The sequence below is a fragment of the Heteronotia binoei genome, chromosome 16 (genome assembly GCF_032191835.1).
Source record: "Heteronotia binoei isolate CCM8104 ecotype False Entrance Well chromosome 16, APGP_CSIRO_Hbin_v1, whole genome shotgun sequence".
Lineage (NCBI taxonomy): Eukaryota > Metazoa > Chordata > Lepidosauria > Squamata > Gekkonidae > Heteronotia > Heteronotia binoei.
This window is the reverse complement of record NC_083238.1, coordinates 4272715-4292297: the sequence shown is the minus strand read 5'-3', so window position 1 is coordinate 4292297 and position 19583 is coordinate 4272715. Positions and strand designations below refer to the sequence as shown.

At 42.0% G+C, this 19583-nt stretch overlaps 1 pseudogene; it reads right to left on the bottom strand.

Annotated features, from left to right (window-relative positions):
• Positions 1 to 4015: 4015 nt before the first annotated feature.
• Positions 4016 to 4197, bottom strand: LOC132585450 (thymosin beta-4-like; annotated as a pseudogene).
• Between the last annotated feature and the right edge of the window lie 15386 nt (positions 4198 to 19583).

The following is a 19583-nucleotide window of genomic DNA, read 5'->3' as shown; positions in this document are numbered from 1 at the left end:
ACCAGCCAGCTCCCTGGAGGCTGTGCTGCCGTCTTCCACCACTCACAGGGAGGTACTTACTGGATGCTACTGTGTAGTTGTGATAGCACAATTTCATAAATTTCTTTTTAAAAAAAACCTATGGACACCACCACCTCACACATCACAAGTGACATTGCGCCCTGATCTAGAAAAGTGAGGTTTTTAAATTATAGCTGCAGAATAAATGCACCAGATGGTGTAAGACTGATGCAGATGGCAGACACAGAAATCCAAAGTCAAGTTTAAAGGCTCGACTGATCAGACACTGTGTGCAGTAAGTTGTGAATGCAGAAAGGGCCTTTGTTAGATAAACGAGTCTAGTGGCACTTGTACTAAAATGTGTCATTAGACTTGAACTTTGTTCTGCTGCTTCAGACCAACACAGCTACCCACCTGGATCTCTCCTTGTTAGACAGCTGTTTTGCTTCAGTTCCTGTGACATTTCACACTATCAGTTCTTGCTCCACTTGCTGTCTCCTATGAATCTCCTATCAGTGGAAATCCTTGCAAAGCCCTCATTGCCCCCATACATATACAGATGCGACTGCATTGGCAACATCCTGCCCAAGTGACCCGAGAATGGCTTTTTCTCACTATAAAAAATTCAAAAGGAAAATAATCTCTGGTCTCACAAAGATGTTTGTGGAAAGTGGAAGATAAATCAGCTAGGAAAACAGATAGGAAGACTCCACACGTTTGGGTTTTCTTTTTCTCTTTTTGCAAAATGGATGTAAGGCATTTGCAGATACACAGAAGAAAGTGCCATTAAATCCAGTAAGGCTTACCTGCTATCTATTTTGGCTTGCTGCTTTTATCTTTCACTCCCATATCCTCTGAGGAAAAAATACTCAATTCTTGCCCTTCTCTATTTTATACACACAATACTGTTTTGTAAAGTTAAACTGAGAGAAAGCAACAGGCCCAAGGTCTCCCGGTGAACTTCATGGTCGAGTGATTTGAACCCAGAATTCCTTGTCCAACACTAACTACCACACCAGCTTCCTTCTGAGTAAACATACATAGATCAGACTGAAATAGTACTGCACATCAAAGTAATTTCTGGCAATAAGACAATCTGCGATGTGTTTAGTTCAGGGAGGTTTTTTAGGATATATGTAAGGTAAAACACAAGTGCAGAGTCGATATCAACATGAATTGGGCCCCTTTGTTGCAGTATTCAATTCAGCATACTGCGGGTTGCTACATCAATCTAAGTGTGTATAGGCGTAGCTCCTCTAATAGGATACATCTCTTTGTCTTAACCCAGGAGCTGACCTCTAACCTCTCTTCTACCACCTCTTTGTCCTCTCACTCTCTTAAATGGCCTTCCAGGGAGACGCATGTCTCTGCATGTACCTCCTGTAGATACAGTGCCCTCATACTCCCACACATAATGCTGGACCAGCTGGCCATTTGTGATAGGGGAAGTTCTCTTTCGATTAGCCTTCTTTCTCTTCTTTTGACTGCAACCTGAATGTGAATTGGATCTACCTGAATAAATGTAAGTTCATCTTTTTTGCTATATACTTCTTGGGAGATGTATTTACTGCACTTGGTAAAAGGTAAAGGTAGTTCCCTCTTCAAGCACCAAGTCATTGCTGACCCATGCGGTGATGTCACGTCCAGGGTTCCCTCTAAGCTGAGTTAGCGTGAGCCAGCTCACGGATTTTTAGCCTCCAGGTCACACATTTTTGTCTTTGCTCAGGAAGGATGACCCCAGAGCACACTCATTTATGCCAGTAGCTCACAACTTTAATGCCAGTGGCTCACAAAGTAGAATTTTTGCTCACAAGACTGCAGCTTAGAGGGAACATTGATCACGTCACAAGTGTTTTCTTGGCAGACTTTTATGGGGCGGTTTGCCTTTGCCTTCCCCAGTCATCTACACTACCCCCAGCAAGCTGGGTACTCATTTTACTGATCTTGAATGAAAGGAAGGCTGAGTCAACCTTGATCTGGCTACCTGAACCCAGCTTCTGCCGGGATCAAACTCAGATCATGAGCAGGGCATAGTCTGCAGTACTGCAGCTTACCACTCTGCACCGTGGGGCTCACTGCACTCAGTATCACCCTTTTGTAACTGAGCAAACTGCTACATTAACCAAATATTCCAATATTCCATAACATTTTAAAACTTGCAGCCTGCCATCGAGTGCTTAGGACTGGACTTTATGTGCTGCCAAATAAGTCTGTAACTGAATCGGGACAGGATGGGTTGCCAGTGACTCACAGACCATTCCCAGCTGTTGCTGTCTGAACAGGTGCTTTAAATTTGACAGGCATCCATGGCTATGTCGGATATAAACTCGCATCTGACCATACTATTCAGATTACAAACAGAAACAGTTGCAGAGTTGAACTGTACATTCCTCAGTAACTAGACAATTTAGTAATGGCATATAGGAAAGAGTCCTTTGCATTTGCAGAGTTTCAGAATCCAATAGGAAAAGGACAGAAAGTTTTTATTTGATTAAATCAAGGAATGAATGTAAAGTAGATCCCAGAAGGATTCAGAGATCTCATTAGTATCTTCTTCTCTCCAGCTTCCTCTTATGATATATTACTGGTTGTCAATGGTATTTTATTCATTGCTGAAGACAAATGCCTCCGTCTGTTACACTCTTGTCTAAATGAAAGGTGTGCTGAACACCTGCAGTCATGAAAAATTGGAAAGAATCCCAAATTGTTTGGAAAGAAAAGCATCATGGAAAGTTTTGTTTCTGTTCTTCATTTCTTCAATGACTTTGCCAGTTAAGAATGTAAGAATTCTTGACTATCTAGTCAAGATAGTCCAGCCAGATGCCCCTGAAAAACTACAAGCAAGGAATGTTGGAGATAGTCATTCTGTATAAGATTGCCCCAACACCTGATATATATAAAGGTACAATGCTACTTATGAGCAGTCATAGGAAATCATCATTGATAGTCTCCATTTCTTTGTCTACTAATTCATTGCAAATTAGCCAGTCTCTTTAAGGAATTAAGTTTATCTTCCACCTGCTCATATTGCTACACAGAAGTGGCAACCATGTCATGTAGTGCCTTGTATTTCCTCCTTTTCACCTCTAGGTAGCCTGCCTGTGCATTAGCCAGTGTTAGTTTGTGTCAACCATGTCCGGTGCAAGGGAGTAGGCCCAGGAAGCTGAGAGCAGCAGGACAGCGTGTTGGTGTGTGCTCTCTTCCCTTGCAAGGGAAGCCAGGCTCGGAGGAGAATGCACCCCACCCCTACTGCTCTCACCTTCAAGGCAAAAGCCGCTGGGCCTACCTGCACAGAGGCAGTCTTGGAGCACCTCTGAGAGGGCACTGTGCAGGCCCGCCCAGTCCTCCTCTGCCTGCCCTCCTCACAGGCAGTGGCAGGGTGCATGGGGCGGGGCAGGATCTGGTAGTGGTGAGGCATGGGCACCCAAGGCCTAGTGGCGAGCCAGGTCCTTCTGCAGTCCATCAAATATACTGCACTACACTTGATCTTAACCAAAAGACCGAGAAGCGATCAAATATACTAATGACATTACAAAATTATTTTTAATTGTACTTGATAAAATCACAACGCAGATTGTTGCATGTGAATATGATATATTTTAATCCTAAAATAACAACATAAAATATAGGTAATACCTGTTCATTCTCATAAATGGAGGTGAATGGTTACGCACAATTATAGATATTTATATGGTGCTTTAAATGATATTTTTCCATGTCAGCTTTTTCTGTGTGGGCATTTTTCCTGTGGGCTTTCTCCTAGTTACCTTTGCATGTATATGTGTGTTACTAGATTACTGTAGTCCCACCCAGGATCTTCTTTCGGGAAACATGCAGGCATTTTCATGCCACTAAGACTAAAGCTGGACAGGCAGATAGAAAGGGCAGTGTCTTCGTGCAGCAACAGTAGTTCTCTTTCTATTCTTTTTGGTTTTGAATGTAAAAATTGCAATACAGTCATTTATGCTTTCTCCAACCTCTTTGCATTTTACCAAGTTAAAACAGCATAAAGAAGTAGAAGAGGGCAATGCTTGTGGAATATACAGTCCATAATTTGGAAGGGCTGATTTCATTACAATTCTCCAATTTGCTTCTCCTGTTCATTTATTTATTTTGAAGACAGTGGGTTCTTCTGTTGCATTTCTGTCTTCAACTTATCAATTTCTTGATTTCAGCCAAATCTGATTTGTCAGACATATTTGCCAATTAATCAGTGATGCTTTGCAAGCGCAGGCACAACTCTGATCTTTTTAGAAGCTGCTCCAGATGGTAATGTATTGATTTTTTAGCAGCAACCATGTACCTACCTTAATTTTTAAATCCATTCTTTGCTTGATGTCTAAGTGCTTCATCATGTCCCTAAGTTACAGATTCCCATTCAGATCAGCATTTTGCTACTGCTTAACAATTCTTGAAAGACTTTGTAACATTTAAAACAAAACTGAATGTGATTCTTGCAACAATTTGCACTCTTAAAACCCTCCAGACACCAGTCTAGGGGAAATTGGTTGTACTTAAGTTACATTGAATTCAACAGAATACAATAGCTGCCTTTAACTCCTCTTATGAGTAACTTTGCAAGTTAGGAACGCTGTTCTTCCCTAGACACTGTCCTAATATGGTGAATCATGACTCAATACTATTTTTCTCTTACATGGAAGAATATTATGGGCTGCCATCATTTCTATTCTGCACAATGATTCTAAAGTCAGAGAAGCAAAACAGATTTAGTTATCTGCAAGTTCTAGAGGCAAACTGCCCCACTGGTGATAATAAAGTGTTCTTCATCAGTTAGCTGCTACACAGGAAGAATTTCTATAACTCTTTACAAAAACACAAACTAGTGACTGCCAGTAAGGTGATTAGGGATCATAGCTGGGATGAAAAAGGAAGCAAGACTCATTGCCAAAGTGACATGAAAGTTAATAGTTTTTGATTGGAATCCTGAACACATGTCCTAGGAAACAAAATAGGAGTCAAGTTGCACCTTTAAGACCAACTTAGTTTTATTCTGAATGTAAGCTTTCGAGTGCTCTCTAAGCACACTTCATCAGGCAAGGTATCCGGTACAGTGAGCAGAGCCACACATAGCTGGTAGTCAATGGCCCAGCATGCAAACTGGTACAAATTTAAGATCCAATGACAGTATAGTAAAATTATCTGGTAGGGAGTGGTTTAGAATGCAAAATGATACAAATTTAATCTTCTATGACAGAATAGTAAAATTAACAAATTGAGCAAACCTTTGATCTGAGTAGCATGAGCATGCAAAAGCAATAAAACAGTAATATATCAAAATGTGAGAATGTCTGTTAAGCCTGGGTCAAAAGGAAGGTATTTATATCTCAGAAGATTTTCCATCCAACTAATTTACCTTTTTAACATGTAATGTACATATAGTTTGCCATTAGGAGAAAAAATACATTAAAATTAGTGGGAGATGGGTTCAGTATATGTAATGGGATGAACAGCCAATATCCCTATTTCAATATGTCAAGAGAAATGCATTGGATAGTGATGTTCTTGTCCACCTAATTTACTTTTTAACATGTAAACATCATTCTAGTTTGTCACAGAAAAAAAAAAGAATACAATAAAATATAGTGAAAATGGGTTAAGTATATGTAATGAGATAAACAGCCAATATCCCTATTTTGAGTATGTCAATACAAAAAATCATTCTGATACACTATTCTAAAAGAGAAATACATTGGAATACTGTGGATGTATAACTTAGTGAGAGTGGGTTTAGCATCTGTAATGAGATAAAAAAAAACCCAATATCCCTGTTCAGTCCTGAGGAAGTGTTTGTTCCAAGTTTCATAATAATTTGTAATTCAGCCATTTCTCTCTCCAGTTTGCATTCTGAGCCACTGACTACCATCTATGTGTGGCTTTGCTCACTATATTGGATTCCTCGTCTGATGAAGTGTGCTTAGAGAGCAGACGAAAACTTAAGTTCTGAATAAACTAAGTTAGTCTTAAAGGTGCACTGGACTCCTATTTTGTTCTCCTACTTCAGACCAACACGGCTGACTACTTGGATCTATCTACATGTCCTAGGAAGTTAAACCCACTGACCTCAGTAGAATTTACTCTTACAATCGTGCTTCATGCATCTTCAGAGAATAAACCATATTGTGCTTAATCTAAATGCAAATTGACCTTGGTTGTTCTACCAGGCCTGGATAGCCAAGGCTAGCCTGATCTCCTTCCATTTCAGAAGTCAAGCAGAGTTTGCTCCTGTTAGTATTTGCATAGGAGACCACCAAGGAAGGCCAGAGTAGCTACACAGAGGCAGGCAATGGCAAACCACCGCTCAACATCTCTTGCCTTGAAACCCCTAAGGTGGCTTTGACTTGACAGTATTTAGCTCCACCAGAACCATCATTAGTTGTTAGTCCCTCCTCCAGTATTGTTTTGCTGACATTTTAAAGTCATTGATGGTTTTCAAAACTTGGATCAAAGTATTCTGACCACATCATCATGTTTTGGGCTTTTGAATATCATTTTGATAAGTTATTGTATAATGGAAACTGGCCTATATAAAACACCAGACACAGCTGAAGAAACTAAAAACATGGTCACAATAGTTGTGATGGTAGAAGAAGAAACAGCAAAAACAGGAGTTTATCTTGCTTTGTGGAATGTTGTAGTGTGTATTTAGGGATGCTCTCCAGTCATCTATGAAAGAACAGAAAGTATTTCTTAATAGATAACTTAGGTTTATAGGCCTCTGACTACTAGCCATCAGGGCTTTTTTTGTAGCAGGAATTCCCTTGCATATTGTTGGAGAAGGTGCTTGGACCTAGAACAGAGCTGCTGGTAAGGTGAGTGAGATTTGATTGGCTTTTCTAAAACTGCTGGGGAGCATTACCTAGGGTTGCTGTGGGAGGTAACTGTGTGTGTCCTTGGTGTCTGCTGGAGAGGGGTTTCTGATTGCTTTTGTGTGTCTTTTGTGCAGCTGTTGCTGAGTGAGGAGAGCTTGTTTGCCTGGGGGTAATTGCTGGCCTCACCCTCTGCTGTTGCTCTGGCTGTTGAGTCAGAGGTGGGTGGGGGCTTGAGCCCTTAATTTGCAAGGCTCATCTTTGTCAGAGGCGCGAGCCTTTGGTGTGAGCCGAAGGACAAGAACAAAAGGGCTCTTGGCTTGGGGGTCTGGCTTGGGGGTCTAGCTTGGGGGTTCTGTAGATAGATGGGTAGTTACCCACAAGTAGTTTCAAGTGGCAGTTGTAGTGGGATTTAAACATAAGTGAAAATAAAGAAAAATTTGAAATGGATTGCAGCAGTATGGCTGGTGAGGGAACAGAGGCAGTGATGTGTAAAAACTGTGGGATGTTTGTATTTTTACCTGAGAGTAGCAAGAATTACACTTGCAGCAAGTGTCAGTTAGTGGCCCTGCTGGAGGAGAAGATACAGGGACTGGAGGCATGATTGTCCACACTGCAGTGTATAAAGGAAGGTGAGGATTTTCTTGACAAAACGCAGGAGGCGCTCTTGAAAGGACAAGAGGAGGGAGAGGAAATGGTATCTCAGCAATTAGAAGAGAACCCAACACAGGAGGAGGGTTCCTGGAAAAATGTAACCCGAAGGAGAAAGAAAATCAGATGTTCTGAGTCCAAACTGCTCAGCAATAGGTTCCAGGATCTCCCCACAGTAACCGATTCTGAACCATTGGAACAAGGGCTACTTCCCCAGCCTCCACGAAGATTGAACAAAGTTTCTCAGGATCCTGTAGATAAGAAGCCTGGAGCTTCTGCTCCCCAATATAGGAAGAGGAAGGTGGTGGTGATTGGAGACTCCTTGCTCAGAGGGGTGGAGCCCAAAGTGTGCCGACCGGACTAGTCATCCCGAGAGGTCTGCTGTCTGCCAGGAGCACGCATCCAGCATGTGACAGAAAGGATTGGAAGACTTATCAAGCCCACGGATTACTATTGTGTTGTAAGCCGCCCTGAGCCCACCTCGGTGGGATAGGGTGGGATATAAATCGAATAAAATAAATAAATATATAAATATCCTTTCATGCTAATCCAGGTGGGAACGAATGATACTGCCCCATCATAGCCCTGAACGTATTAGAAAAGACTATGTGGCTCTGGGTCAGAAGGTGTAGGAGCTGGGTGTGCAGGTTGTGTTCTCGTCAGTGCTTCCTGTTGAAGGCCATGGCTTAGGATGAGAAAGAAGAATACTTCAAATAAATGACTGGCTACGTCGATGGTGTTGTCAGGAAAGATTCAGATTTCTGGACCATGGCTTATGCTTTCAAGATGGTGGTCTTATATTGGGAGATGGTTTGCACTTTATGGCGGTAGGGAAAAGGGTGTTTGGTAACAGCCTTGCTAACCTAATAAGGAGGGCTTTAAACTAAATTGTATGGGGAAGCAAGACAATAATTCAAAGCCTTGTATGATGCCAGAAACTGGAGATAAGTACAATAAAGATTTGCAGAGAGTGGCGCATATGCTAGGTAATGTTAACTTGCAGGCTTGAAACCAAACCCTCAGGATGCATAAAACGTGGATTCCAATGTCTCTACACTAATGCACAGAGTATGGGAAACAAACAGGAGGAACTAGAAGTTCTAATAAAGGAAGGAGACTGTGACATAATAGGCCTTACTAAAACTTGGTGAGAGGACACTCACAACTGGAATTCAGGGATACAACTTATTTAAAAGGGACAGGCAAATGAGAAAGGGTGGAGGCACAGCAGTATATGTGAAGGAGCTATATACTTGTGAGGCAATATATGAAATGGAGTGTAGCAGCTCAGCTGAGAGTCTCTGGGTAAAAATAAAAGGAGTAAGAAATAACACTGATATTATTATGGGGGTCTGCTAAAGACCACCAAGTCAGGCAGAGGGCTTGGATGAGATACTTCTACAGCAGATTGCAAAATTCTCCAAGAGAAGGGATACAGTGATCATTGGAGATTTCAATTATCCAGACATCTGTTGGAAGTCCAACTCTGCTAAAATGAAATGTCAAATAGATTCCTGACTTGTCTTGCTGACAACTTCCTTTTCCAGAAAGTGAAGAATGAAATAAGGGGATCTGTTATCTTGGATTTGATTCGGACCAACAAGAAAAAGAAGATGAAGAAGATATTGGATTTATATCCCACCGTCCACTTTGAAGAGTCTCAGAGCAGTTCACAATCTCCTTTACCTTCCTCCCCCACAACAGACACCCTGTGAGGTGGGTGGGGCTGGAGATGGCTCTCACAGCCGCTGCCCTTTCAAGGACAACCTCTGCCAGAGCTATGGCTGACCCAAGGCCATGCTAGCAGGTGCAAGTGGAGGAGTGGGGAATCAACCCTGGTTCTCCCAGATAAGAGTCCGCACACTTAACCACTACGCCAAACTGGCTGTCCTGTACAAGGAAGAATTGATTGAAGAAGTGGAAATAGAGGGCACCCTGGGCAGTAGTGGCCATATGATTTTGGCATTTACAGTCTCAGGGAAGGGAAAAGCTATACGTAGTCAGACTTATAGGTTGGACTTCAGAAAGGCAAACTTTGATAAACTTAGAACTATGCCAGGTAAAATTCCATGGTCAGAAATACTTAGGAAGAAGGGGGTTCAGGAGGGGTGGGAGTTTCTTAAAAGCGAAATACTGAAAATGCAATCAGAGACGATTCCTATGAGAAGAAAAAATGGAAAACGCCTAAAGAAGCCGAAGTGGCTCCATAAACAGCTCTCTAAAGAAATAAAAAAAAACTCCTTTAGTAACTGGAAGGAGGGCCTTATAACCAAGGATGAATATAAACAAATCACCAGTGCTTGTAGATAAAAAGTTAGGAAAGCTAAAGCTCAGTATGAGCTTAGGCTGGCCACAGATGCTAAAAACAACAAAAAGGGGTCTTTTCTTATGTTCAGAGTAAGAAAAAGAGCAAGAACATGGTAGGCCCATTGCGAGGGCAAGAAAGTGAAATTGTAACAGGTAATGAAGAGAGGGCGGAACTGCTCAATTCCTTCTTTTCCTCCGTTTTCTCTTCTGAGGGAACGGTGCTCAACATGGCGAAAACAGAACATATAAGGAGGGTATGAAGTTCCAACCTAGAATCAGCATAGGGGTAGTACATAAACACCTAGTTTCTTTAAATGAAACTAAGTCCTCAGGGCCAGATGAATTGCATCCAAGGGTTCTTAAAGAGCTTGTGGATGTAATTTCTGAGCCTCTGACTATTATTTTTGAAAATTTTTGGAGAGCAGGAGAGGTGCCGGAAGATTGGAGGTGGGCGAATGTTGCCCCATCTTCAAGAAGGGGAAAAAAGAGGATCCAGGTAACTACCGACCCGTCAGCTTGATGTCTATACCTGGAAAAGTTTTAGAACAAATCATCAAACAGTTGGTCCTGGAACATTTAGAAAGAATGAATGTGATTACTAAGAGCCTGCATGGTTTTCTCAAGAACAAGTCATGTCAGACTAACCTGATCTCTTTTTTTGAGAAAGTGACTACCTTGCTGGATCAGGGGAATTCTGTAGACATTGTTTGTCTTGATTTCAGTAAGGCTTTTGATAAGGTTCCACATACTATCCTTGTTGACAAGTTGGTAAAATGTGGTTTGGATCCTGCTACCGTTAGGTGGATCTGTAACTAGTTGACAGATCGCACCCAAAGAGTGCTTGTGAATGGTTCCTCATCCTCTTGGAGAGGAGTGACAAGTGGAGTGCCTCAGGGATCTGTCCTGGGACCTGTTTTGTTCAACATCTTTATCAATGATTTGGATGAAGGAATAGAGGGAATGCTTATTAAATTTGCAGATTAGACTTCTGGGTTATGTCATCTTGCCTTCAGGGGTGTCCGCAGATCATCCTACTGTGGCACCTTTGAATCAGGTGGTTGGAGGGGTGTCACAGACGTGGCACCCCCATAGAAAGACCCTGGAGGGGTTTTTCTTCAGCATGGGACTTTTGCGGGGAGCTAGGGGTACAGCGGCAGCTGCTCCTGTGTTTCTTGCATGTTCCGAGGCTCTGCTGCCATGATAGCTGGCGCAGCAGCTCTTTTCAGTAAGCTTTTGATGTATCACCTTTCTACTTCTAACGTGACAATTCTACTTGGCAAGTAAATGAGCTTTCATTACCACTGGCTAATGGGTCATTTTATATAACAACGAGCAGCTAGCTCAAAGGAAGGGATAGAGGCTGATTATACGCCTACTTCTCTTGCAAATGAGACCTCGAAAAGTCTATGAGCAATCTTAAGTATCGGTAATTACTTGAATTGGACTGAATATAAATACTTAAATTGACCTGGATTATAATTGGATATATGTTAAAGAGACTATTATTTGGCTGCAATATGATCTGAACATAAATGGGATATATTCTAGAGAGATCTGATTCTGTCATCTGACTGCAACTGAAATGATAACATTTGAAATCTCAGCTGGAGCTGATTTGGAATGACGATTTAACTGGATCTTTAAGCTACTTTTCAACTTGGATTAAGAGACTGAGTTTGATGACAGAGAAAAATGGCACTGCCAAGTGAAATGTCTTATAAAAAGATATGGAATATCACTTCTCTGAAACAGGATCTTGGCTCATTAATGCAGCTAATTAGAAAGCAAATGGGAGCTTTTATGCTGAAAGCTAGCGAACTTTCAAATCTACAAGAGCTGAGTGCTAAAGAAATTCTGGTGACGTCTGCGGAACTAGAATGGGAAAGTGATCCACTGAAACGAACAAAAGAAAACCAAAATGGATCCTTATGGCGCAGTTACAAAACAAGACCGGAAATTAAGATTGAGTGAAGTCATGCTGAGAGGGGGAAATGGCGCTGAATTCTTCTTCCCATTAACGAGAGGGCAGGCCACATTGAGAAGAGAGAAGGTGCATCCCGGCCAACAAATTATGATGTGGAAATCTTTCAGGAGGAAGGACTCTTGAACTTTTTCCCTTTTTGTGGATAGTTGGATATGGAACACTCAATAAGACCTGGCATGCGATTTTAAAAGGCAAAGTGTGATGTCTGGGTTACACTAAGTTAGTTTTCTCTGTTGTAATATGAAGAAGAAGAAGATTTTGGATTTATATCCCGCCCTATACTCTGAATCTCAGAGTGGTCACAATCTCCTCTACCTCCCCCCCCCCCCAACAAATACCCTGTGAGATAGGTGGGGCTGAGAGTGCTTTTACAGCAGCTGCCCTTTCAAGGACAGCTTCTATGAAAGCTATGGCTGACCCAAGGCCATCTCAGCAGGTGCAAGTGGAGGAGTGGGGAATCAAACCCGGTTCTCCCAGATAAGAGTCTGCGCACTTAACCACTACACCAAGCTGGCTCTGGATATAATATGGATACAGAAACTAAAGGAATCCAAAAGTTTTTAAATTTTGGGAAGGATTCCTGAGTTCTGGTTTTCCTTGTGGGTAAACAAATATGGAATTATTAATAATTAATTGGCATGCGATTTTAAAAGACCAAGGGAGATCCTAAGGAAGGAAGGGTGTTATTAAAATTTTAGTTAAACATACAGTTAATTTGGATCAATGCTAAAGAGTGCAGACAACACATTTATTTTTACATAGCAGATTTATTCTTAGTATGTTTATTTGGTGAAATTGCTCTTATTGATATAAGAGTTGGATTAATTGTTAAAAGGCAGATAGCACAATTATTTTGTAATCTGGTAGATTTGTCTCTAATATGGTCCTTTAGAGAAATACTGAGATAGACAAGCTATTATGTTGTATCTTTTTTAATTTGTTAAGGATAAAGATATGATTTTATGTGCTTATTTTAATAAGGATATTGTTAAACCAAAAAATTAGTTTATGCTTATAACATGGTTAAGCTAAATCAGATAGCTTTTGTGGTGAGATGGCTTTGAATTTTTTTTATATATATACCTATTTGTGGTCAAGAAGAATTGTTTAGATTTATATTGCTAGTATTAGTTTAGTAAGAAAATTCTATAATGAAAGACGATGGTAAATATAGGAAGAACTTTATACTTGCAGGTAGAATGATCTGGGTATTTTATTTGGTGGTAGAATTATAATTGATATATTTGTACTTCTCTCTGTTTCGGATTTTTCCCACTCTGTAAATGCCCTTTCTCCCCCCCTCCCTTTTTATGTATCTTTGCTTTTGCTCTTTTCTTTTGTAGTTAAAATCAATAAAATTATAAAATCCTAAATTTGCAGATGATACTAAATTGGGAGGGGTTGCAAACACAGAAGAAGACAGAAACAGGATACAGGATGACCTTGACAGGCTGGAAAACTAGGCTAAAACCAATAAAATGAATTTTAACGGGGATAAATGTAAAGTTCTGCATTTTGGTAGGAAAAATCCAATGCATGGTTATAGAATGGGGGAGATTTGTCTTAATAATAGTATGTGCGAAAAGGATCTAGGGATCTTAGTGGATCATACGCTGAACATGAGTCAACAGTGTGATGCAGTGGCTAAAAAGGCAAATGCAATTTTGGGCTGTATCAACAGAAGTATAGTGTCCAGATCACGTGATGTGATGGTATCACTTTACTCTGCTCTGGTAAGACCTTGTCTGGAGTATTGTGTTCAGTTTTGGGCACCACAATTTAAGAAGGATATAGACAAGCTGGAACAGGTCCAGAGGAGGGCAATGAAGATGGTGAAGGGTCTGGAGACCAAGTCCTATGAGGAAAGGTTGAAGGAGCTGGGGATGTTTAGCCTGGAGAGGAGGCGGCTGAGAGGTGATATGATCACCATCTTCAAGTACTTGAAGGGCTGTCATATAGAGGATGGTGTGGAATTGTTTTCTGTGGCCCCAGAAGGTAGAACCAGAACCAATGGGTTGAAATTAAATCAAAAGAGTTTCTGGCTCAACATTAGGAAGAACTTCCTGACCATTAGAGCAATTCCTCAGTGGAACAGGCTTTCTCGTGCAGTGGTGGGTTCTCCTTCCTTGGAGGCTTTTAAATAGAGGCTAGGTGGCCATCTGACAGCAATGAAGATCCTGTGAATTTTAGGTGAAGTGTTTGTGTGTTTCCTGCATTGTGCAGGGGGTTGGACTAGATGACCCTAGAGGTCACTTCCAACTCTATGATTCTATGATATTAGGCCACACCTCCCTGATGTAGCCAAACCTCCAAGAGCTTACAGGGGTCTTAGAACAGGGCCTACTGTAAACTCTTGGAGGATTGGCTAGATCAGGAGTGTGTGGCCTAATATGCAAAGGAGTTCCTGCTACAAAAAAAGCCCTGCTAACCATAGTGCAATGGCTCAAGCAGTCTTACTTTCTTGAAATAAACTTTAGATGTGGGTGGGGGAAGAGATCATGGCATGGAAATATTCTTAGAACCTGCTGTTCTTGGGTTGGATCAGCATCTTTCATGGAAATCAGCTCCCTAAATTGATCCAGCTGATCTGTTCACACTGGGCGTTTTCGCACTTACCTTTTACTGGCGCGACCATCCTCCTCACGCCGGCGGATCTGCAGGGATTTCGCACCAGAAGCGCCGGCGCAGCCAAAAGAGCCGGCAACTTCCGTCGCGGAGCCAGCTCAAACGGAAACCACCAAGAAGCAGGAAAACGTTTGAGCTGGCTCCGCGACGGAAGTTGCCGGCTCTTTTGGCTGCGCCGGCGCTTCTGGTGCGAAATCCCTGCAGATCCGCCGGCGTGAGGAGGATGGTCGCGCCAGTAAAAGGTAAGTGCGAAAACGCCCACTGTGTACACAACAATCATCTCCTGAGTGGAGTGTTGAAATGCAATCTAGGTGTGGCTGCTCTTGAAGATAGAACAAAGTAGCACCTTCAGGACCAACAAAGTTTTATTCAGAATGTCAGCTTTCATAAACTTACGTTCTGAATAAAACTTTGTTGGTCTTAGAGGTGCTACTGGACTCCTACTTTGTTCCATTGCTTCAGACAAACACAGCTGCCCACCTGGATGCTCTTGAAGATGATATGGAAACCTCAGCTAGTGCAAAATGATGTGCCATGTTTACTGACTGGAACTAGCAGCACTTCATATATTACACCAGTGTTAAAAGTCTTTGTACTGGATTGATTTTCATGTCGAATTCAAGGTGCTCATTGTGGCCTACAACACACATATCTTGAAGATCACCTCTCCACTTATTCTAGTGGGTGACAGCGTTATTGATGAGGCCAAGGTCTCCTTAGGGTGCCTTCATAGAGACATATTAAGTGAGCATCTGCTTTAGAATTTTCTTGGTAGTGGCTCCTATATAGTAGAATGAGTCAGGAAGGCCTCCACACAGGACTTTTTTTTTTTTCTGACAAAAGAGGCACTGGATCTTCCATGAGGGAAATGAAGGAGAAATACATGGGTGCCCCTTGTGAACTTTTAAACATTATTTTTGAGAATTTTGTTTCCTTGAAGAGGTTCCAGAACTCCATTCCACTGCATTCCCCCAGGAAAAAAGTCCTGCCCCCACACAATTGCCATTCAATGTCGGTATAAGGCCCAGTTATTCAAATGAACCTTCCAATATACAAAGGTTTTCTGGTCATCTAAAGTTGTTTTAATTTGTGCTATATGTGTAAGTTTTGTTTTAACTGTATGAAGGTTATTTAAGCATAAGATTGAAAGAATGGGTGGAAGAGTCAGAATTTGGGGAAAGCAGCATTCCGGCCGACTGGCGAAGTTCTGGGCATATGCAGGGTCACCTGGAAAGAACCCTCTGGGAGCTTCTTGACTCACAGGGTTTGGGTCTTGAGGTGTAGCAGGTCCAAATGTGTTGTGAGGCGCCGCCCCATTATGAGTTCTGCTGGGCTGTAGCCGGTGGCTGTGCTTGGAGTTATTCGGTGGCCGAACAAGAAAGCGACAAGCCTGTGGATTCCGCTTAGGGACTCCTTGGTCGTGCACATGGGGTGGAAAGGAGCAGACTGAATGTGGTGAATTAGATAGCATCCCAAGGACTCCTGGAACTCCATGGATATAAAAGCAGTCCCATTATTTGTGACGACCATGTTGGGCAGGCTGTGAGTGCTAAAGACCCGTCTAAGGGCCCAGATCTCGCGTAGGAGTCCACCATTATGAAAAATATCTGGCTGTGGAAGGGGCCGGCAAAGTCTAACTGCAACCTCACCCAAGGGAGCTGGTGATTCCCCAGCACAAAACAACTATGTTGGCAAAAGAAACAAAAATATGCAGTAAATATTCCCTAAGTAGAAATGTAATGTCTAGTCAGACTTTCTGGATACAGTCCTGATCTGTTAAAATTAATGCCTTCAGTAGATTGTACATTGCACTATTAGGTTTATTGGCGAAGTGAAGGTAACTGTTAAAAAAAAATCAAGAAACTGCCTTTTTGTCTGTCTGGTCTCTGGCTCAGTCCCCATTTGTGTAGGATGTGCCAGTACTAATGAAAAAAAGCAATCTGTCAAGTGCCATATTGTTAGATTCTTAAGTTTCCTAAAAATGAACCTTGAAAATATCTATAATTACATGTCTCCTCCTTTAGCTTTCCAACTTTCATGATGGAGTGAGAGAAGGCAGTTTGGTACTCACGGGTATTGATTATTTAAGTAATGGGCTGAGTCTGATTTAATCTGGCTCCACAACAATATTACTTGTAAATTGTATTACTTTTCAGAGCAGCAAAAAGTAGAGACATTCTCTAGGCACATTGCAGGTTAGTAGGTATCCACTGTGGTTGCAATAACATACACTAAATAATGCACTTTCAGTCCACTTTCAATGCACTTTTCACCTGGATTTTACTGTGTGAACTGGCAATATCCAGTTGGAGCGTGCACTGAAAGTGGATTGAAAGTGCATTATTTAGTCTGTGCAATCACAGCCACACAGCTTGTGAGATATCTGTAAACTTTTACACACTGGAGAGTAAGACAAGGGCTGATTCCGCACTCACCTTTCTCTGAGGCAGGCTTCCATTTCTGGGCGGAGCAAACTGGCGATTTTGCACCAGTTGCTCCATGCCAGCATCTTGAGCGGGGCAAACCCGCGATTTGCCCCACGCAAAATGCCAGCACGGAGCAACTGGTGCGAAATCGCCAGTTTGCTCCACCCAGAAATGGAAGCCTGCCCCGGAGAAAGGTGAGTGCGGAATCAGCCACATTCACAGCTTTAAAGACACTTTTACTAGTTGCTAATGGCATAATCCAACCCACTTAAGAAGGCATATTTCTACTGATTTCAATGGCGCTAGCACAGGTAAAGCTTTTTTATGACTATATCCCACTGAAAGCAACTTTAGATGGGCTGTGGACTGGGATGGTGGGATTTAATTTAGCTTCCACATAATTGTAGAAGTATAATTACTTAATTCACACATTAAAACCACACTATCTTCCAAGAAAGGTAACCATTTTACAAATACGATACCCAGTATGGTGTAGTAGTCAATATGTCAAACTAGGACTGGGGGAATCAAGTTTCTAATCTTCATTCCACCATTCACTTCAGTGAACAACCATAATTAGTCAATATCTGTTAGATTAACCTACCTCTTAAAGCTATTATACGGATAAAATAAGGAAAGAACCATGAGTGCTGCCATGAGTTGCAGAAGAGCCATTTCAACCCCTTATCTCCTGCAGCCTCCCACAGGACATAGCTATTATTCCACATGGGTCCCACAGTCCCCGGAATAAACGTTCCTATGGTAAGAAAGGGAATGCAGGGAAGATCCACAACTGTCAGTACCTTCTGCTGAGGTTGCTGGATCTGACCATCTACTTTCATTGCTAATGGGTACATCCATTGTATAATATACTGGTACTTCTGGAACCACACTTTGTAAAGCCTTTGAAAGAGGAATATTTCAAAGTGAAATAGGTGCCACCAAAATCGCTTGATTGACTGCCCTCTCCATTTGCATTTATCAAGTGGGGCATGGGAAACTCCACCCCCACACACACACACTAATGTGTATAATCTTAACTGGTTTGTGTGTTGCATTTAAACCCTTAATAGACTGTGATGGATATGTGGTAGAATTATATGTTACTAATTAGTAGATGTAAGCTAATCAAACGGCAAAATTCCATTGTGAAGAACTTGAATAAACTGGTTTTGTTTTTATACATATGCACTAAGTGACAATCATATCTGAACCTTAAAAGGACTATTCCCACTCCCTCAGTCACACTGGCTTTAGCCCAGAGGTATAGTCACCATGGTATAGCTTGGTCCTAAGCAGTTTGCTATGGGCTGAGCCAGGTGCTGCATCAGATGACCTTCTGGCACTCATGATTATGCAGGTCAGCAAACATAATACCCACGGTAATATTTGAATGGGTTTTTAAAGATAATTCAAAGTGTGACATAATATGGTTACATATAATCAATGTGGATAAACATGTACATATACCAGATATCTGAAACTGACCTCATCCAAATTGCTGTTGGCCTCCTCACATCCCCAAAGACCTCATCTTAGTCCTCATGTTCCCATTCTTGATACAGCTGATCAGTGTTCTCTGCTTAAATCACTTCATACCTTAGTTTTCAGTCCCCTCTTCTTCATTCTTTCATTCTTCCATCCTCTGTCCAAATTTCTGTCATAAGAACATGTTAGATCAGGCCAGTGGCCCATCCAGTCCAACACTCTGTGTCACATAAGAACATAAGAGAAGCCATGTTGGATCAGGCCAATGGCCCCTCCAGTCCAACATTCTGTGTCACATAAGAACATAAGAGAAGCCCTGTCGGATCAGGCCAGTGGCCCATCCAGTCCAACACTCTGTGTCACAGAAGAACATAAGAGAAGCCATGTTGGATCAGGCCAGTGGCCCATCCAGTCCAACACTCTGTGTCACACAGTGGCAAAAAAATTTTATATATACACACACACTGTGGCTAATAGCCACTGATGGACCTCTGCTCCATATTTTTATCTAAACTCCTCTTGAAGGTGGCTATGCTTGTGGCCGCCACCACCTCCTGTGGCAGTGAATTCCACATGTTAATCACCCTTTGGGTGAAGAAGTACTTCCTTTTGTCCGTTTTAACCTGTCTGCTCAGCAATTTCATCGAGTTTCCACGAGTTCTTGTATTGTGAGAAAGGGAGAAAAGTACTTCTTTCTCTACTTTCTCCATCCCATGCATTATCTTGTAAACCTCTATCATGTCACCCCGCAGTCGACGTTTCTCCAAGCTAAAGAGCCCCAAGCGTTTCAACCTTTCTTCATAGGGAAAGTAGCAGGGAGGAAGCACCAGTGCGGCTAGAAGCCCTTCCACTATGCTCCCCCAAGCACAAGAATACAGAGCATCACTGCCCCAGTCAGAGAGTTCCAACAATAAGCTGTGGCTAATAGCCACTGATGGATCTCTGCTCCATATGCTTATCCATTCCCCTCTTGTCTATGCTTGTGGCCGCCACCACCTCCTGTGGCAGTGAATTCCACATGTTAATCACCCTTGGGGGAAGAAGTACTTCCTTTTATCCGTTCTAACCCGACTGCTCAGCAATTTCATCGAATGCCCACGAGTTCTTGTATTGTGAGAAAGGGAGAAAAGGACTTCTTTCTCTACTTTCTCCATACCATGTCATTGGCTCTGATCTCCTTAAATTTTTACACTGGCTTTCTGCGCACTTCTGGAGGTCACACAACACCTCATCCTTCTCTTCAAAGCCTATAATAGATTTGGAAAACTTAATTGC